Source organism: Aegilops tauschii, chromosome 4, assembly GCF_002575655.3.
Source record: "Aegilops tauschii subsp. strangulata cultivar AL8/78 chromosome 4, Aet v6.0, whole genome shotgun sequence".
Classification (NCBI taxonomy): Eukaryota; Viridiplantae; Streptophyta; class Magnoliopsida; order Poales; family Poaceae; genus Aegilops; species Aegilops tauschii.
Window position 1 is genome coordinate 425,042,691 of NC_053038.3, and position 22,071 is coordinate 425,064,761.

The 22,071-nt window shown below is 46.8% G+C and overlaps 1 long non-coding RNA gene across 1 annotated transcript; it reads left to right on the forward strand.

The window, feature by feature from the left end:
- Window positions 1–17,708: 17,708 nt before the first annotated feature.
- Window positions 17,709–19,392, forward strand: LOC120962566 (uncharacterized). The gene is made up of 2 exons (XR_005753304.3): window positions 17,709–18,065; window positions 18,984–19,392. It is a non-coding gene; the product is annotated as an uncharacterized lncRNA (long non-coding RNA).
- Window positions 19,393–22,071: the final 2,679 nt, after the last annotated feature.

The window sequence follows — 22,071 nt, forward strand, 5'->3', positions numbered from 1 at the left end:
GTGATACGGAGGGAATCGCGACAGATTCCGATAAGTCATCAAGTGGTTGACCAGCTCTCGCAGCATCATGACAGTTGGTTTTCGGCTTTCTCTACTGAGGTGCTTGACCAGATGAATCGGAAGCACAATCGCAGTAGTTCTCCCTTTACTACCCTAGCCAATAGAGTGGAACATAAGGTAGCAAGCACAGGAGCCGGGCAACCCAACCATTGACCCAAGACATGATTCGGAGCTAATGCATATAAGGCCAAACTCGTGACACCGAAGTACGCTATAAAGCTGTTCGGACTTTGTTGGCAACTCATTTGTTCCCATACCGAGCCCCTGGCAGGTTATGCCGAGGTATGTCTGTGAAACAGCTATAGGAGCCAAATTCATTTGTGAAAAAGAAACGAATGATTAATGCGGATTATGTTTACTGGGACCTGAGTGGTATGCCAATGGTTGCTTTATAGGTAGAAAGCCGCAACCCCGGCTATTTGACATGCCCTGGGTCGAAGGTGGAGGAAAAAGGCATATTACAGGCTCGAAATAACGAGTGCGGTCTACAAAAAGTTATTTTGGACCTCCTGTCACACGTCTACGCCGCCTGTCCTCGGCGAGGGGAATCCTTGACGGAAGTAGACCCTTAGGTGAGTGTACGGATCCGAACTCCGATAGAGTTAGTTAGATGTTTGTCCTTTGCGTCACTATTTCTAAGAGATAATGAAGAAAGAAAGAGTAATGTAGATAGAAAATGTTACGGGAATGCTTGCAGGCTTGTCCGTATTGTAGTTCCGCCGATGCCCACGGTATCTGAAGTGCGTAGTGATGTATGCGCGATACAAATTTCGCGGGTATATGAGGTGGGCGGTGGAAGCCGAACTGCTATTTCCGCTCCAGGATTGGTCGATCCCCAGGGGGAAATTGCTTCTGACCCCCGGTATTTGGTTGGTGAATCTCTTCGTCGTCCCTATCGCCTGGTGGCCTCCTCCCCTTGTGTTCGGCGTTGAGCTTGCTGGCCTGCTTGAACACCCAACAGCTTCTGTTGGTATGATTAGCTGGTTTATCGGGGTGGCCGTGAATCTGGCAGGGTCGATCCAGTATCCTGTCTAGATTGGATGGTCCGTCTCTATTCGCCTTGAATGGCTTTTTCCGTTGATCAGGTTTGGGACTGCTGAATCTGGCGTTGACCGCTGTGTCGCATGACCTTTCATTATCATTGCGACTTTTGTGTTTGCCGCGTCATGGCTTGCCATTGCTGTCTCGGATTTTGGAAGTGCCCGAGTCGCTGGCGCTGTTGCTTCTACGAGCGAGCCAGATGTCTTCTCCCATGCAAAAGCGGGTCATTAGAGCGGTAAGGGCTGTCATGGATTTAGGTCCTTCTTGACCGAGGTGGCGGGCAAGCCATTCATCCCGGACGCTGTGTTTGAAGGCTGCAAGGGTTTCCGCGTCCGGATAGTCGACGATTTGGTTCTTTTTAACTAAGAACCTAGTCCAGAGCTTCCTGACTGACTCTCTGGGCTGTTCGACAATGTGACTTAAGTCATCGGCATCCGGTGGTCGGACATATGTTCCTTGGAAGTTGTCGTGAAAGACGTCTTACAAATCTTCCCAGCTGCCAATAGAATTTTCCGGCAGGCTGTTTAACCAGTACCGAGATGGTCCTTTGAGTTTTAGTGGTAGGTATTTGATGGCATGAAGGTCATCTCCGCGGGCCATGTGGATATGGAGGAGTAAGTCCTCGATCCATACCGTGGGATCCGTTGTTCCGTCGTGTGATTCGATATTCATGGGTTTGAACCCGTCTGGGAATTCATGCTCCATTACTTCGTCTGTGAAGCAAAGAGGGTGTGTGGCGCCTCTATATTGGGCCACACTGCGACGTACCTCCGATGGAGTCCATTTTTCGGCCCGGGCGTGGCTAGGTTTGTCACGTCCGAATAGGTAGCAATCGTCGCGTGTCGATGCACGTCCTCGCGATACATAGATCGATCTTGTGTGTCCTGCTCTACTGTCCAAGTCCTGCCGAAGGTCGTATGTACAACCCCGAGGTATTTTATTCTTGCCTTTATGGCGAGGTGGGGCAGTCTGGTGTTCGGCTTGAGTTCCCGCTTTATCCCGACCAAGTTGTGGTCGGCCTGCTGCCTTGAGCGATGATGGTACGGGTTCCAGCGCCTCATCATCGAACTGAGGTAGCAATCTATGCTTCGGGTAATTTTTGGCTCGACCACTGAGGCCGTTTTCTTCGATGGCCAGGACTTCAGTCCATCTATCATTGAGCAGATCTTGGTCCGCTTGAAGCTGCAGCTGCTTCTTTTTCAGGCTCCTTGCAGTGGCTATTAGCCGGCGTTTAAAGCGCTCCTGCTCGAGAGGTTCCTCAGGCACGATGAACCTCGTTGCCGAGGCTCTCCTCCTCCTTGGAGAGCGGAAGATAATTACTGTCCTCCAATTCTTCGTGTATGGCCTGTTCATCAGGGCTAACTTGCCCATTTTCCCATTCCTCCTGTTCGGAGGTTATCTTGACGGGGTCTTCATTGTTTTCGGCATCGTCTGGAGTATTATTTTTTCCGGTGCCAGTATTGCAGTATTTAGAACGACGTGACTTAGAGCGGCGCCGAGGAAGCCAGCGCTTGGGCTGTCTCTCAGGAGGTTTGTCCTCGACTGGATCCTCTTTGTCGTCATTGTCAGTTTTTTTAGGCGTATCCACCATTTATACGTCGTAGGAGGAAGTGGTCGTCCGTCGTCCAGTGAATGGTGGGTTTTGGCCTTGCTCCTTGTCGGCATCGTCGTCCATACTGACGATGTCCTCAGAGCCGTAATCGAGCATGTCAGTTAAGTCCTCGACAGTGGCTATGAAGTGGGTGGCGGGTGGGAAGCAAAATTCTCCATTGTCAGCCTCTAGTTCGTACCGAACATAGTTCGGCTGTGAGTCCCCCACCAAGGACAAGTTCTTTAATGAGTTCAGCACATCGCCCAAGGGCGAGCGCTGGAAGATGTCTGCGGCGCTGAACTCGAAGATCGATAAGCGATCAAGTTCGGCAGCAGCGGACTCACATGGTTCGGAACTTATACCCAGAGAAGAGCCCGGAGTTCCGGTGACACGAGTATTGTGTGAGGTTAAGTCCATGTGCGGCTCCAACGCCGGGGAATCTGTGGCCTCCGTGGTGGGGTTGAGCCTCCAATCCTTGGATGCCGCAGTGTGCTCTGGATCTAAGGCCAGAGTGGTTACAGGAGCTATCTCCTGGATGCGGTCTGACGACAGATTTAGGTCATGTTCGTCAAGGTGACCAGGAGCGGTCGCCGCGGTCTCGAATCCAGCGAAGATCAAATCTCCACGGATGTCCGCAACGTAATTCAAGCTCCCAAATCTGACCTGATGGCCGGGGGTGTAGCTATCGATCTGCTCTAGGTGGCCAAGCGAGTTGGCCGGCAGCGCGAAGCCGCCGAACACGAAGATCTGTCGGGGGAGGAAGGTTTCTCCTAGGACAGCGTCATTGTCGACGATTGAAGGGGCCATCGAACCTTTCGTCGACGGCACAGTGGAACTCTCAATGAAAGCACCAATGTCCGTGTCAAAACCGGCGGATCTCGGGTAGGGGGTCCCGAACTGTGCGTCTAAGGTCGATGGTAACAGGAGACAGGGGACACAATGATTACCCAGGTTTGGGCCCTCTCTATGGAAGTAATACCCTACTTCCTGCTTGATTGATCTTGATGAATATGAGTGTTACAAGAGTTGATCTACCACGAGATCGTAATGGCTAAACCCTAGAGGTCTAGCTTGTATGACTATGGTAATGAGTCCCTCCTTCCGGACTAAGTCCTCTGTTTATATAGACACCGGGAGGATCTAGGGTTACACAAGGTCAGTTACAAAGAACGGAATCTACATATTCGGTCGCCAAGCTTGCCTTCCACGCCAAGGAGAGTCCCATCCGGACACGGGTGCAGTCTTTGGTCTTCGTATCTTTACAGCCCATCAGTCCGGCCCCTGGCTAAAAGGCCAGACGCTGGAGGACCCCTTAGTCCAGGACTCCCTCAGCCACCACCCCGCCCAAAATCTGAGTCGCTGTCGGTGTCAAAACCGGCGGATCTCGGGTAGGGGGTCCCGAACTGTGCATCTAGGATCGATGGTAACAGGAGAGGGGGGACATGATGTTTACCCAGGTTCGGGCCCTCTCTATTGAGGTAATAGCCTACTTCCTGCTTGATTGATCTTGATGAACATGAGTGTTACAAGAGTTGATCTACCACGAGATCATAATGGCTAAACCCTAGAAGTCTAGCCTATATGAATATGGTAATGAATCTGTCCTATCCGGACTATGCTCTCCGGTTTATATAGACACCGGAGGGATCTAGGGTTACATGAGGTCGGTTACGTAGGAGGAAATCTTCATAATAGGTCGCCGAGCTTGCCTTCCACGCCAAGTAGAGTCCAATCCGGACACGGGTATTGTCTTCGGCCTTCATATCTTCACAGCCCATCAGTCCGGCCCATGGATAACAGGCCGGACACCCGAGGACCCCTTAGTCCAGGACTCCCTCAGTAGCCCCTGAACCTGGCTTCAATGACGAGGAGTCCGGCGCGCAGATTGTCTTCGGCATTGCAAGGCGGGTTCCCCTTCTTCCGAACCCCAATGTAGTCTTCGGATGTGACGATTGTATCCGGACCTGTGTATATATTTTGCAGAAAATACAATACTCCACGAGTCCAATCTGCTGACAACTGTTTATGACATTGTATCACGCCTGCCCGGTTATTATTTCCAACCGTTGGCTAGCCCGTCGCCCCACGTCTCGGGAAGCGGTTTTATTGGCACGTCTTGTCAAAGCAGAGATCATGTCCCCTTATTCGCGGGATTTTCAATAATGCAGGTATGGGTAACCCAACCGTCCCCTGGGTACAACTCTTTGGGGATAGGTAAGTTTCAAGACCCAGGAGGGGACGCTCGATATTTTGGGCCTTCATATAGGGACCCAGACTTGTATTCTTCTTCCGTGCTTGCTTCTTCCTCAACCCCAGCCACCTCGAGTTCTAGCCCTCGAGTTCCAATCACCACTAGCCCCAATCATGTCCGGGTCCAGCCGTTCAGGCCGGTGGGTGGCCTCTTCCGTCACGGAGGAGGATATTGCGAAGCTCCGCGTAGCGAGGTACCTGACCCCAGAAATCCTTCATCGGCTTCCTGCCGAGGGGCAGATCAATCCCACCCCCAGATCCGGCGAGAGGGTAGTACTTGTGTCCCACTTCCTCCATGGGTTAGGGTTCGCACTTAACCCCTTCGTCCGGGGGCTCATGTTCTACTATGGGCTAGATTTTCACGATCTGGCCCCGGACTCTATTCTTCTCATCTCGGCATTCATCGTCACGTGTGAGGCCTTCCTTCGGACTCCCCCGCACTTTGATTTGTGGCTCAAGACCTTTGATGTGAGGCCGCGGGTGATAGAGGGGGAGCAGGCAGAGTGCGGCAGCGTTGTAAGCTTGCCAGCGCGGTTTGGTTTGAAGGATCCTTCGCCGAGTCTTTCAAACTATGGCACCAGGGGTGGTTTTATGTCAACGAGCCACGGGGCTCCAAGTGGGTGGCTATGCCTGCGTTTCGACCCGGCCCTCTGACTTAGCTTGCTTCATGGATCAACAAGGGGTTGAACTGGGGATCCGCTAATGAGGTGCAGACTCTGCAAGGTCGCATCCGAAGCCTTACCGAGAAGGGCATCGATCTTGTGAACGTCGTCCAGGTAATGCTGGTCCGCCGGATCCTGCCGTGTCAACGGCGGCCTCTCGGTATGTGGGAGTTCAATCCAGAAGGGCGGCGGACTCTTCAGCACTTCTTCAGTACTACGCGCGAAGGAATGTGGAAGTTATATTGCGGGTAGCGAGAGCAATGGCTGGACACCACCGAAGACGTCGGCCTCGACTGCAATCATCCGGACACTCCAATAAGTATTCAATCCCCGCACACCTTTTATTCAAGCATCTCTTGACAAGACACAAAACAACCTGCCCTTATACAGGACTGGATAAAGAAAGCGGTGTTAATCTGGTGTCCGGCGCCCCTTCCCGAAGACCCTGCGTCCGCCCTACTGACGCGGATGTTGATCCCGACACCGTACCTGGTGTCTACAGAGGGGGGCGAGAGCGGGGAGCCCAGAGGAGATGCCCATCCTAAGGGCGATTTAGGCGCTGTGTTCGGGGAAACCGAAACCATTTTGCCCAGGGGCAAAGGCGTGGAGGGGGCACTTCATGGCAAGAAGAGGGCCGCCTCTGGAGGTCAGGAGGGGAAGCCTTCCAAGAAAGGGAAAATGACATCGTCGGGCGGCTTGGGCCGGGCAAGCAATGTCGTCGTTGAGCTTGATGATGAGGACGAACCTCCGGCCAGACCGTAAGTGGAGCAAGGCACTTTAACCATACCTCATTTTATTACTGAAATAACCCTCCGACATATGTGCATCCTCGCAGGTTAACGCCTGGTGTTTCTCAATCGTCCTCCTCCTCGGGAGACCTTCCACCGGAGATGATGGAGAGTGACACGCCTTCTCCGGCCTCCTCGCCTAATAGGGCGGATGATCTCAAGGTGTCGTCTCGGAGGGCTCCTCCCAACCGGCAAGTAGCACAGGAAACGAGGAAGGAGCTACCCGAAGGTGGTGCCTCTGTCACTCAGGGTTCGGGGACCAAGAATGACGGCCCCGAACTGTCCAGTTTACAGCCGGAGACAATGCAGGAGGCGGGTAAGTGGATTCCTTCAAAGCAATGTCGTGCTCCGCAGCGGTGTCCGAAGACCCAGGAGTGCCGGAGACGCTGATGGACATGTTGCGACGAGCATCCGTTTTAGAGGAGCACCGTGCCTTAATGGTTGCGGTGGTCAAAAAAGTTGTATCCGCGAAGAGCGGGTTGAACGAGGCTTTTACGAGCCTTCTGAGAGGTTTTGAGGTTTGTGATGTAATGTTGCCAATTGAATAATATTGACAGAATGCACCTGTTGTGTATGCAGTAGCCCCTGAGACTCGGATTGCCTTCCAAAGGAAGTGATCGGAGGATCGAAAAGATATTTTCAGGTACTAACCTTGGTTTAATTTGGAATGCAGGCTGTCTCCCCTCCTGCCAGTGCCCGAAATTCGGAGGTAACCGAACTGCAGCGAAAGCTGGATATTGTGGAGGATGACATTGCTTTGATCAACAGGCGTCTTGACGACTCGCAAGGTATATATTTCGAGCATTCCTTACACCAATATGCTTGTAATGTAAGCCTGCCTCTGAAGAGAGTTTGATATCAAATGTGCATCAATGTAGATGGTGCTGCCGCCGTGGAAGCCCCTCGGGCGGAGCTAGCCCGGGCCAAGGAGCAGGCCTGGTTTAGTAATGCGGCTGTTGAAAAGGCATCGGCTGAATTGAAGGCCGAACAAGCCGCGCGGCTCCAGGACAAGGAGGCAATGTCCACCATAGCGTGCGAGTTAGAGAATGCGGCTGGCCGCTGTAAACTTCTTGAGAAGGAAAATGAAGCCAAAACAGCTGAACTTGACAAGGCCTTACGAGAGGCGAGGGAAGCGCGGTCTGAATCAAGAGCAGCCCGTGAGGAGATCCGGCAAGCTGGGGAGATTGTGGCTGGCAAGCCCTTTTTGCTACAGGCTAAGTTCGGCGATCCGAACTATGCTCAGCTTAACCAAGTATGGAGTTCTCCGGACAATTTTTAGACTTGCCGAAGAGTTCTTCCGATGCGGCGCAATTTTATCAGGCGCAAGAGGGGTATGCAACGGAGAAGCTTTTTTGGTCGCAATTTGGCGCGTTGAAGCGCCCTCTGTTGCTGAATGAACAGATGTCCCAGTGGGCCGAGCTGCATAGGATATCCGGCGCTGCCATGAAGAACGTCAAAGTCCGGTTGTGGCCGACTGAACCTGTTCCGAGTAGTTACTTCGGCCTGGTGTAGCGGCTTGTTGATGCGGTGGCGCGTATCGACGCTGTGAAGCGGTCGGCGTGCATTGAAGGTGCACGGATGGCCTTCGCCCAAGTCAAGACATTCTGGGGGAAGATGAAGGCCATCGATGTTGCGGTGAAGAGTCCACCCAAAGGCAAGGACCGTCCGGAACTGGAGCATTATTTTGAAGACATCCTAGAGGCCGCCCGCTTGATAGAGGGTCAGTGCTCGAAAGACATAATGTTCGAGTGATGTGTATAAGTGTTGTAACAGACAACTTTATGGTTAATCTGTTTTCATCTTTTGCTCGAAAGATTGTATTCCTCCTGTGCGGCCGTTTTAATGTAATTTGAAGGTTTTCCAGTCATCGGCTTCAGCCCCCTCGTAGGAAATATGGGGGTGTTCAGGAAAGCATTGAATCACTCTTTGTCCAACGTCTCGGTCCATAAAGGAGGTGATAATGCGGCGAACCAGGCAATCGGACTATAGGGCGTTAACACATTCACTTAGCCATAGGAGTTTTATGGCGGGGCTACGACATAGCCCCTGGTATGTATGCGGTGTATTACAATTTTTGTGCCTTACATGTTTTGATCTGAAAAAGATCCTTCGCGTGACACGGAGAATCGCTAAAGATTCGAATAAGTTGTCAAGTGGTTGACCAGCTCTCGCCGCATCATGACAGTCAGTTTTCGGCTTTCTCTACTGAGGTGCTCCTCCGGTCAAAGCCAGGGCACAATAGCAGTAGTTCTCCCTTTACTACCCTAGCCGATAGAGCGGAATGTAGGGTAGCAAGCACAGGAGCCGGGTAACCCAACTATTGACCAAAGACAATGATTCGGAGCTGATGCATATAAGGTCAAACTTGCGACGCCGAAGTATGCTATAGAGCTGTTCAGACTTTTATTGGCGACTCATTTGTTCCCATACCGAGCCCCTGGCAAGTTATGCCGAGGTGCGCCTTGTAACACCGCCGTTACAGGCGTACTCGTTGTAGAAAGAGTATGGAAGTTTAGTTCGGATGATGTTTACTGGGAGTGGAGCAATAAGCCAATGATAAATTCATATATATAAAAAGAAGAGAAAACCCACAACCCGGCTATTTGACATGCTCGTGGTCGGGAACGGAGGAAAAAAGGCATAGTACATGCTCAAAATAAAGAGTGCGGTCTACAAAAAAGCTGTCTTGGACCTCCTGTCGCACGTCTGCGCCAACCGTCCTCGGGGAGGGGAGTCCTTAACGGAAGTGGCCCCTTAGGTGAGTGTACGGATCCGAACTCCGACAGAGTCCGATTAGATGTTGTCCTGATGGTCACCTGTTTTTAAGACATCATAAAGAAAAATATGGAAAACAGATAAAAAACGTTACGGGAATGTTTGCAGGGTTGCCCGTATTGTGCTTGTGCTTCCGCCGGTGCCCATGGTATCTTGGGCGTATAGTGATGTATGCGTGGTGTGAATCTTGCCGGTATGGCGGGTGGGTGGTGGAAGCCGAACTGCTATTTCTGTTCCGGGAGTGGTCGAACTTGGGAGGGAAACTGTTTCTGGACCCTGGTGTTCGGCTGGCGAGCCGCTTCGTCGTCTTTAACGCCATGTGGCCTCCTCCCATTGTGTTCGGCGTTATGCTTGCCTGCCTGCTTAAAGACCCAAAAGTTTTTGTTGGTGTGATTAGCTGGCTTATCAGGGTGACCGTGAATCTGACAAGGTCGGTCCAATATCCTGTCGAGGGTGGATGGTCCATCCTGGTTTGCCTTGAATGGCTTCTTCCGTTGTCCGGGCTTCGGATTGTGAAATCCGACGTTGACCGCTATGTTGCGTAATATTTCATTATTGTTGCGACTGTTGTGTTCGGTTAGTCGTGGCTTGCCGTTGCCGTCTCGTATTTCAGAAGTGCCCGGGTCGCTGGCGCTGTTGCTTTTACGAGCGAGCCAGTTGTCTTCTCCCGCACAAAAGCGAGTTATTAGAGAGGTAAGGGAGGTCATGGATTTAGGTCCTTCCTGGCCAAGGTGGCGTGCGAGCCATTCATCCCGGACGCTATGTTTGAAGTCCGCAAGGGCTTCCGCATCCGAACAGTCGACCATTTGGTTCTTTTTGACTAAGAACCTGGTCCAGAGCTCCCTGGCTGACTCACCGGGCTGTTGGACAATACGACTTAAGTCGTCGGCATCTAGCGGCCGGACATATATTCCTTGGAAGTTGTCATGAAAGGCGTCTTCCAAATCTTCCCAGCTCTAATAGAATTTTCTGACAAACTGTTTAGCCAGTACCGCGCTGGCCCCTTAAGCTTGAGAGGCAGGTATTTAATGGCATGAAGGTCGTCTCCACAAGACATGTGGATATGGAGGAGGTAATCCTCAATCCATACTGTGGGATCTGTTATTCCATCATATGATGCGATGTTGATGGGTTTAAACCCATCTGGAAATTCGTGCTCCATTACCTCATTGGTGAAACAAAGAGGGTGTGCGGCTCCTCTATGTTGGGCCACACTGTGAAGCATTTCCGATGGACTCCTCTTACGGTTTTCGGACCGAGCGTGCTCGGGTCTGTTGTGTCCGAATAGATAACCGTTATTACTGGCCGGGGCATGTCTCCGTGATCTGTGTGTCGATTTTGTGTGTCCTATTCTACCCTCTAGGTCTTGTTGGATGTCGCGAGTGTTCCCCTGAGCTTCTTGCTTGGACGGCCGGATGGGTTGGTATGGTGCTCTGCTTGGGCTGCTGCTTTGTCCGGACCGAACTGTGGTCGGCCTATCGGCTTATTCGATGGTGGTGTGGGATCCAACGCCTTGCCATCGTATTGAGGGAGCCACCTACAGTTGTGGTGGCTTTTGTCTGGGCCGCTAAGGCCGTATTTTTTGGCGGCCAGGACCTCGGTCCATTTATCATCGAGCAGATCTTGGCTTGCTTGAAGCTGCAGCTGCTTTATTCTTAGATTCCTTGCCGTGGCTATTAGCCGGCGTTTAAAGCGCTCCTGCTCGAGAGGTTCCTCAGGCACGATGAATTAGGGCTATCTTCCGAGTCTCCGAATATGACTTGTTCATTAGGGCTATCTTGCCCACTTTCCTGGTCCTCCTGTTCGGATCCTGTATCAACAGGGCCTTTGTTGTCCGGAGTATTATCACCTCCGGTGCTAGTATTGTTTTCTCTTGAGTGGCGTGACTGAGAGTGGCGCTGGGGGCGCAGGTGTTCGGACTGTGTACCAGGAGGCTTATCCTCGACTAGATCCTCCTTGTCATCGTCGAGATCATCGTTGGGTGTGTCTACCATGCACACGTCATACCAAGAAGTGGTCGCCCCGCGTCTAGCAGATAGTAAGCTCTGGCCTTGCCCCTCATCATCGTCCAGACCGTCGATGTCTTCGGAGCAGAGGCCAGGCGTGTTGGTTGGGTTTTCGATGGTGGCTATGAAGTGGGTGGCGGGTGGGAAGAAAAATTCTCCATCATCCGCCATAAGGTCGAACCGAACATAGTTCGGAGATGAGCCGTCTGCCAGGGATAGGTGTTTTAGTGAGTTTAGTAGGTCGCCCATGGGCGAGTGTTGGAAGATATCCGCGGCGCTGAACTTGAAGATCGATAGCCGATCGAGTTCGGTTTCCACGGGCTCGCAGGGTTCGGAACTCGATATCGGAGACAAGTCCGGGGTTCCGTTCATGCAAGTATCGTACGAAGTGGAATCTGCATGCGGCTCCAACGCCGCTGAATTGGTAGCCCCCGTGATGGGGTTGAGTTTCCCATCTTTGGACGACTTTATCTGTTCCGGATCTAAGGCCAAAGTTGTTACATGAGCTATCTCCTGGATGCGGCCCGATGACAGGTTTAAGCCATGTTCATCGGGGCGAAGGGGAGCGGTTGCCGCAGTCTCGAATCCGTCAAAGATCAAGTCTCCACGGATTTCCGCTACGTAGTTTAGGCTTCCGAATCAGACCTGATGGCCAGGGGCATCGCTATCAATCTGCTCCAGATGGCCGAGCGAGTTGGCCCGCAGTACGAAGCCGCCGAATACAAAGATCTGTCCAGGGAGGAAGGTTTCTCCTTGAACCACGTCATTACTGACGATTGAAGGGGCTATCAAACCTTTCGTCGGTGGCACACTAGAACTCTCAAATGAAAGCACCAATGTCGGTGTCAGAACCGGCGGATATCGGGTAGGGGGTCCCGAACTGTGCGTCTAGGATCGATGGTAACAGGAGACGGGGGACACGATGTTTACCCAGGTTCGGGCCCTCTCTATGGAGGTAATACCCTACTTCCTGCTTGATTGATCTTGATGAATATGATTGTTACAAGAGTTGATCTACCACGAGATCATAATGGCTAAACCCTAGAAGTCTAGCCTATGTGAATATGGTATTGAATCTGTCCTATCCGGACTATGCTCTCCGGTTTATATAGACACCGGAGAGATCTAGGGTTACATGAGGTCGGTTACATAGGAGGTAATCTTCATAATAGGTCGTCGAGCTTGGCTTCCACGCCAAGTAGAGTCCAATCCGGACACGGGTATTGTCTTCGGCCTTCGTATCTTCACAGCCCATCAGTCCGGCCCATGGATAACAGGTCGGACGCCCGAGGACCCCATAGTCGAGGACTCCCTCAGTCGTGCTTTCTGATTGGCCAGAACCCAAACCCCACGGATCGTACGTCTGCACCGTTGGATGCTCCCAGATCGAACGGCGATCCTCATCCCTTTCGACAGCACATGCAGTTTCGGTTGTAATTTTATATCTATGCACAAAATGCACGTTAATATCAAAAAATGTCTTAAATATAGCTAACGATACCTGAAATGCGCCAGAAAATCAAACCCGTGGTATAATGGTGATTGCGTACCGTGGAAATTTTTATGAGGCCAAACGATGAAGTCACCGGCCACAAGAGTTTGAATTGACATGTCTCCTTTTGGAAAACCATGATCCTTCATGTGACATGCTCCGGTTTGGAAGGAGCGGTCATCAAAACTTGTGCCAAACTTTACCAATATTTTTCCACGGGGTCGTGAGAGAACGCCACAGGCACACATCAATTTTGATGATGTCCGAACTCCATCTGAATTTTCTGTAACTAATATACCAACTAGGCCTACGCCAGTGGCCGCACCTCCACTACAAGAAATATGTCAACTAGTGACCTTCTGTCAGTGACCCTGGAAGAATTGGTCATAGATCTATGACCATTTGAGACCAATTGGTCAAAAGCTATTCGGGGGGCTCAAAACCCTAAACTATAATGACCATGTTGGTCAGAAAGGTCGTAATTTCCTTACACGAAATGGTCATAAAGCAGATATCACTGGTCCGCTGCCTTATTTCTAGCTGATCACGACCAATATAGATGATCATAACCTTGTAAATTGTGGTAGGTTTCTATGACTAGGCGCCACCTCATCAGTTTTGCCTATGTGTCATGTCCAGGTGGCAATTTTTGCCCCAGGTTCTGAAGCAACCTATATTTCTGTCAATCCCTAAATTCCCAAAAAAATCTCATAAACTATTTGGGTCATATCTTCGTCAAATATGTAAAAAACCTTCCTTGCCTAGTTCAAAAATAATTCAACAATATTCATTTTCCTATTCTGTTCAGAACAACACTTCGTGAAGGAGGTACCACTTTGGCATGTCCAAATAGTATCCATTTTCTACGGTGCTTTCCTATGCCCAAATGACCATCCTCCACCAAATGCCACCTCAATCCATTCATTATTTTGAGCACAGCTTCAACATTCGTATTTATGTCCAGTGTGGTACTTTGGAAAGCAAGTAGCACCTAGGCTCCTCCTTTTGAGCTGAAAATTTGTGAAGACGGTCTTCCTAGTAACTGATCATCCTCAGCCAAAACTCACGCCCAATAGCCATGTACATTTCCCGTACCGCTAATCAAACACTTGGCTGCTAATTCATGTTTGAGCATCGATCGGTCTCCTCGTGAGAATCTTATGTTGTAATTTTCTTCCTAGCACCTACCTGGGGAGTGCCCAACCCACTAGACATGCCTAGGCTGCCCAGAACACATGGCAACGCCTTGGTCACGCGGTGACCACGCGGCGGGCATGCGAGTTTACGCGCTCTAGAGTTGGGGGCCTCGGCCACCGCCCAAACCTCGATGTATCGCCACAAAACCATGTATTTATGATTAAATAGGTACTTATGTAACTAGAAATGATTTTTGGAAAAAATAATAGCAAACTATGAGGCAGCTGCAGTTCAAATTTGACTCGCTTCCAACTTAATCAGCGGAAATTTGTCTTTTTCACGAGAGGTGGATAAAAACTTTTTACACCCAACCATTTTGTCAATTGTGCATTAAATATGTCCTAGTATTTTAGAAAATTGATTGGTCCAATTTTGCAACAATTATTTGGGAGGTCCTTCACAAAAAAACCTCCTTTTGGGCACTCGAAAAATGGAAAATGGTTTTTCGTCCAAAGAAAATGAAAACTTTCTTAGGCAACACTGTTTGCCATTCCAATATGCACCCTTGTGCACAATATGAGATCATTTTAACAAACTATGCCATGAATGTGGCCATAAGATTGATCGTTTGGCTTGAAAGCCATTGATCTCCACACGTGATAGCTCGTTTCTGAGAACACTTTTTTTTAAATAATTGCCGTATTACAAGTTTATTATTTTTCCTGGGAACTTGGCCACATATAATGACACAATGCGAAGGTTTCCCAATTTTTTGTTTTTTTTGAATTTTTTATGCCCGTTTCAAAATACGGTCAAAACGGCGGGAATGACCGTTCCTAGCTAGTGGTTGAATCTTGGAATTTTTTTGGTGTTTCTCTGATTAAATAGATACTTATGTACCTAGAAATGATTTTTGGAAAAAATAAAGAGCAAACTACAAGGCAGCTACAGTTCAAATTTGACCCGCTTCCAACTGAATCGGCGGAAATTTGTCTTTTTCACGAGAGGTGGATCAAAACTTTTTACACCCAACCATTTGGTCAATTGTGCATTAAATATGGCCTAGTATTTTAGAAAAATGATTTGGTCCAATTTTGCAACAATTATTTGGTAGGTCCTTCACAAAAAAACCTCCTTTTGGGCACTCGAAAAATGGAAAATGGTTTTTTCGTCCAAATAAAATGAAAACTTCCTTAGGCAATATTGTTTGCCATTACAATATGCACCCTTGTGCACAATATGAGATCATTTGAACAAACTATGCCATGAATGTGGCCATAAGATTGATCATTTGGCTTGAAAGCCATTGATCTCCACACGTGATAGCTCGTTTCTGAGAACACTTTTTTAAAATAATTGCCATATTACAAGTTTATTATTTTTCCTGGGAACTTGGCCACATATAATGACACAATGCGAAGGTTTCCCAATTTATTGATTTTTTTTGAATTTTTTATGCCCGTTTCAAAATGCGGTCAAAACGGCGGGAATGACCGTTCCTAGCTAGTGGTTGAATCTTGGAATTTTTTTGGTGTTTATCTGATTAAATAGATACTTATGCACCTAGAAATGATTTTTGTAAAAAATAAAGAGCAAACTACAAGGCAGCTACAGTTCAAATTTGACCCGCTTCCAGCTCAATCGGTGGAAATTTGTCTTTTTCACGAGAGGTGGATCAAAACATTACACCCAACAATTTTGTCAATTGTGCATTAAATATGGCCTAGTATTTTATAAAAATGGTTTGGTCCAATTTTGCAACAATTATTTGGTAGGTTCTTCACAAAAAAACCTCCTTTTGGGCACTCGAAAAATGGAAAATGGTTTTTTCGTCCAAAGAAAATGAAAACTTCCTTAGGCAATATTGTTTGCCATTTCAATATGCACCATTGTGCACAATATGAGATCATTTGAACAAACTATGCCATGAATGTGGCCATAAGATTGATCATTTGGCTTGAAAGCCATTGATCTCCACACGTGATAGCTCGTTTCTGAGAACACTTTTTTAAAATAATTGCCATATTACAAGTTTATTATTTTTCCTGGGTACTTGGCCACATATAATGACACAATGCAAAGGCTTCCCAATTTTTTGTTTTTTTTGAATTTTTTATGCCTGTTTCAAAATGCGGTCAAAACGGCGGGAATGACCGTTCCTAGCTAGTGGTTGAATCTTGGACTTTTTTTGGTGTTTCTCTGATTAAATAGATACTTATGTACCTAGAAATGATTTTTGGAAAAAATAAAGAGCAAACTATAAGGCAGCTACAGTTCAAATTTGACCCGCTTCCAACTGAATCGACGAAAATTTGTCTTTTTCACGAGAGGTGGATCAAAACTTTTGACACCCAACCATTTGGTCAATTGTGCATTAAATATGTCGTAATATTTTAGAAAAATGGTTTGGTCCAATTTTGCAACAAATATATGGTAGGTCCTTCACAAAAAAAACTCATTTTGGGCACTCGAAAATTAGAAAATGAATCTTTTGTGCAAAGAAAATGAAAGCTCTATTTGGCAATATTGTTTGTCATTCCAATATGCACACTTATGCAAAATACGAGATCATTTTGACAAACTATGCCATTGTTATGTTAGAAAAATCAGAGTGGATTGGATGGACCAATGAGATGCGAGGAACCGCCTTCACGCGGATCACCAAATTGGACTCGATCTGAGCCATCCATGGCGCACCCATCCAACGGTGGAGCTTCTCGCGAGAAAAAAACCCTAACTCACCCACCCACCCTCCCCTCGAGCCCCCAGATTCGATCCACCAACCACTGACCCACTCTCTCCACCTTCCCTCGACCCCCCAGATCCCACCTCCTCCAGTTCCAGCCGCTCGCCTCCATCCTCTCCCCAACCCCGGTCGGCCTCAACTCCACTCCAGCGCCGGTGCCAACCCAACCACCGCCGCCCTCTCCCCCTCCTCTCCCCACACCCAAGAACGTCCAGATCCACTCACCAAGTCCCTCTCTGTCGCCGCCATCTAGATCTAGGCCGGATGATTCCGGCGGCGCGCAGCACACTCCTCGACTCCCTCAGGCCTTGCCTCGCCTCGCCGTCCCACCCACATCGCCGCCGCCGACCACTCCCTCCCCCACCAGCCTCACCCTTCCTCGGACCACACCGCCGGCCTCCCTTCCCCTCCCCTAACCAGAAGAAGGAGATGGCGCTCCCTCCCAGATCCGACAGCGTTGTGGTACGCATCCCTGCTCCTTCCCTTCTCTTCTCCTTCATCTCGCCCCCTCCCCCCTCCCCAAATCTGATGCGAGCGCCCATTTTCTTGCATGTTCGTGAAGAGACCCGATCTGGTTTTGTGAAGGAAGGGGCATGCCATGGAGAAGATCCCGCGGGCATCAGATCATCCATGGCGGCCTAGAAGGAGCACCACTGGCTCAGGTTGGTCACTTGATCCTCCCCTTCTATTCTCTTCTTCTTCTCCATCTATGCATCTGATCCATGCGATTTTTTGTAGGTTGCTCCGATCTGGCTGTGTGAAGGGAACTAGAAAGGCTGATCTACTCCTGCTGCTCTGTCCCCCTTGAACAATCTGGTGAAGGACAAGTTGATCCATGGAATTTTGAGCAGATTCTTCAGCTGTTATTTTGGTCGTGTGCTTTCAGCGGTTGGTTTGCTCGTGTGCTAGATCCTAATTAGCTATAGGAACAATTTATACTTTACTTAAAGATGTTACTGTTGTGTTGTAGAAAATTTTATTTATGTCTACTGTTTTGTCCAGATTAGAAATATGTGTGATGTGTGCTTTCAAAAACTAATGCTATATGTAGGCTTAAGAAATTGAGCAAGGGAAACCATTATATCCCCTTCCTTGTTTTATAAACTAAAATTCTATCGGATCATACTATGTCAAGTAACGGTTCTGTGTTATGGCAAAAGAAAATATGATTGAAACAATTTTGGCACAAGTCTGGTATTCATATGAACCGTGATGAGAAGTAGTACTCGTTCACTAGAGAGCTATAAATATAAGTCAAAATACCTGTGAAACAAGATTTTAAAGGCTTCCAATATCTGAACATCAAAGCTTAGCTGCTGTTGCATTCTTTACTCTTGTCAATTGTCTGACTGCAGAGAAACAAACACATGAGAAAAGTTTCAGGTTGGCCACATTGAAAGTATAAGGAATTTGCCACAGCTTATTACTCCCTGTTCTGTCATAGGATTCTCTGTCATTCCTCTTCTGTCGTAGGAATTTGCCACAACTACCATGAATTGCCATGTCTCTTTATACCAGTAAGTTAGTCTGATGCTAGACTAGACGTCTCTTTATGAATGTTTATTGTCATGTCTATTTATATGTGTAAAGTTGAATCAAGTAGTAACATGTGAACAACACTTGCACTGGTGTATGTAAGGAGTTAAGTACATGTTTGTTACAGCAGGGCAGAGTAGATGTTTGTGTTACCATCCAATCCTTCTCTTTGTTTACCTGCTTTTATGTAGCTTATGTATTATTTGCCTGTAATACTGTTGTTTGCTCATGTTTACCTGCTTTTGTGCTGGGGGGAGCTTTATTTACCTGCTACTCATCTATTCACAGAAGTCAACAAATAGGCATAATATTTGTAAAAATTTCACCATATTTGTAACTACTCATTACTTGCTTCACTTATTAGACATAATATTTAAACTGGCCTGTTGTGTCCAGTAGCACATATACATTTGTAGGAGCAATGTCGGCAGCCTTCGTGCATAGATGCATGATGAATAAAGATGCTTTCTAACTAATATTCCTTCATGCCTGGTTTTATCTGCCTCATAACCTTGTAAAGTGCAAGTTAACAATCAGATGTGTTTAATTCAACTCTAAAAAAGTGTGTATGTGAGTTAGAAGTAGTAACACCAAAATGTCAGTGTAGATGCTACGCTTGTCTCTTGGGTTCCAAAACTTAAAATTCCACTCCGGTTTATCTAGGTTTTATATCATGGATTTGACCTGAACCTGCATTACACATGTGTTGATACAATCATATAGCTTATCTCATCAAACAATCTGTTCATGTTATCTTTACCTGCTGCTCTTATACCTTAACAAAACAAAAATAATTCTAACTAGAAGTAGTTCTTTTTGTTTAGATTCTGTATTTATTACTGCTGACATATTGTCGTGATTTACATTTTGTACTGAATAGTTCTTTCTGATATTCACAGGTTTTAGCGATCAGCCGTAGCTCTTTCATCAAAGTTGCATGGTGCATGGTCAACAGAGGACAAGCGCTTCATGTCCAACCAAGGTGCATGGTGCTCACAATTGACGAACAGAGGCTGTTCGACATCGGCTACACAAACCACCATTGTGAGCTCCTCCCTTTCCTCTGCTACAACCATGCTCTATTAGGATGTGGCTGGAACCATTTGATGGCCTTCCTGGACATGTTTTGCTGCTATCTAGAATTTGTACTTGTCCCATTTTTTGTTTCTTTGCTGGACATGTTATGGTTCAAGGGTTGATGATGTCTAGTAGATAGTTTGATGTATACCTGCTGCTGATTGATGCTCTTGTGGTTAGCATTATACTCCTGGAATCATATTATACTATATCTAGTGTTCTTGTGGTTCTCGAAGATGCATCACAAACATCTAGTGTTCTGATATAAAATTGGTCTCTAAAATATGTTTCTAAAATTGGTCTCTAAAATATTATACTATACCTGTTGTTGATTGATGCTCTTGTGGTCTCTTGAAGTTGGCTGAATCTGTTGCTTTATCATATATTTGGTCCATAAATCTACATTTCTATGAAATCCTTTCAATATATAATTTTTTGATAGTCTGTACACTAAACCTGGAGGTTTGCAAATCTACTCCAGGAATAATAGCTACTCTAATGCTGGTATGTGTTCACTCTTTTACAGGAGCTATAGGTCTACGAAATTTGAAGTTCGAAGTCGGATAGCCCTACTCAGCAAAGAGTAGTCTCTTTTGTTTGACTGTAATAGACTGTAAATATTGTAATATTGTAACAATAGGCATATTGGGGTTGTAATAGACTATGTACAGATTGTAGTAGACTTAGTGTTATTTGATGAACTACATTTGTACTGTTCGGTCCGAAATATTGATTATGTATGTGATTTGAAAACGTGTGGAATGGAAACCTGACTCGTGGGACCCACTTGTGAAAATAATCTGAGCAGTTTATTTTTGTCAAGTGGGCCAAATGTGTGAGATGATGACAAGTGGGACCAGCCCCAAAATATAATGGCCCAAACAATGTTAAAAGGCCCCAGCCCAGAAATAAATAAAAGGCTGAAATGGGCTTGGCCTATGTAACTGGCAGGAAAAAAACAATAAATGGGCTGAATTAATGGGCTCGGCCCATATAGACACCTAATCGGACCGGGCTGATTCTTATCCACGTCAGCTTGCCACGCTGGATCCTACGTGGTCTAGGGAGGCTGCTAGTGACCAAAATTTTGGTTGAAGAACCAACGACCTTTTACAGAAGGTCGTTAATTTCAGTTTATGACCGCCAGCTTTTGACCTTCTCTTTTTGGTCAAAAAATGTCGCAAATGAAAAACTATGACCTTTCAGCGGCCAATAGTGAGGGTCACAAGTTGACATATTTCCTGTAGTGCTCGCGGCCGAAATGTTTGAAACTTCTCCCCGCTTCTTGAACAAACGGATGAAAACTCACAAAGTGATGCACAAATGATCTGTACACCTTTGCTAGGCTGATAGTAAGGGGGTATCATAGCTAGTATCATGCATGCCAACTAGGCAATTTTGATGGGTTGTCATAGAATTAATTAAATGAAGAAAGAGAGGGTTAAGTATCATATCATGAAACCGTATCATAATAAATGTTATGCTACTATGTGTCATGCATGACAATATAAATAAAGTACTACATATGATACTAGCTACTCTATGATACTATGCATTATTAGAGCAAGTAAGTACACAATAGAGTGACATAAGACTAGCCACAATGGGTAGTAACATAGAATGTTACTAGTCTATGTTACTACCTTTATAGTGGGGAGTAACATATGTATAGTAACATGCAACACTTCATTTATTAGGCTATAGACTCATCTTGCCCTGAGATGTGTGATGTTACTCAGACTAGCGACAATGGGTAGTAACATAGACTAGCTAGTAACATGCCCATGTGTTACACTAGTCTATGTTACTACCTCTATAGTGGGGAGTAACATATATGTGTGGTAACATGCAACACTTCATTTATTAGGCAATAGACACATCTTGCCTTGATATGAACATGTGATGTTACTCATACTACTAGTAACTAGCTATGTTACTACTTTCCTCTCTTTCTTCATTTATTGCTTGCCACATCATCTACTTTATCTAGATATGTGTGATGTTACTACCTATGTTACTCCCATTATGGGTAGTCTCATACTATAGTAAGACTATACCCACAGTGGGAGTAACATAGGTAGTAACATCACACATATCCACTTTCCTCCATTTCTTCATTTATTGCTTGCCGCATCATCTATTTTATCTAGATATGTGTGATGTTACTACCTATGTTACTCCCACTGTGGGTAGTCTGGCTATAAGGAATAGAATAATATATATGTTCTTATTAGTTCAAGGAAAGAGAAGAGAAGCGGGCTCTTGGTTAGTAGAGCCGGCTGCAACAGGAGACCCAAGACACTTTGTGAGGATCTAAGGTGGGCCAACTATTGATAAACTTGTATGTATATAAAACTTATTATTGTACATACCCGCTAAGAGGTTGGCTGTATATGACATGTCAACTTCTTATAGCCGACCCTTGGCTGTATTATTAACCATGCTCTTAGTGAGGTAGCTAGTATATCATAGACGACTAGCTAGTATCAGACTAGCCACAGCGGGAGTAACTTCAGCAGTAACACTGACTCCAACTCAGCAAACTTGCTTATGTGGCAATAAGTTAATGAGGAGAGAGATAGTTTCAGTAACTTAGATAGTTATTGTAGTATCACATGTTCCAATGCAATATGAGTTTGTAACCTAAGAAATGAAGCTTTGCATGACACTACACTTATGTTACTACCCACTATGAAGGTAGTAACATATATAGTCTAGGGATATGTGTATGTTACTAGTGTACTACTCTCCATTGTGGCTAGCTAGTCTCATACTCCCTCCTTTCCGGTTTAGCTAGGCTGGTTGTAATGGTATTATCATAAGCGGTATCATGCATGCCAACTAGACTTTCTAGATGATGTGCCACACAAGAGAGGATGTGGTATCATATCATGATACCGTGTCATATTA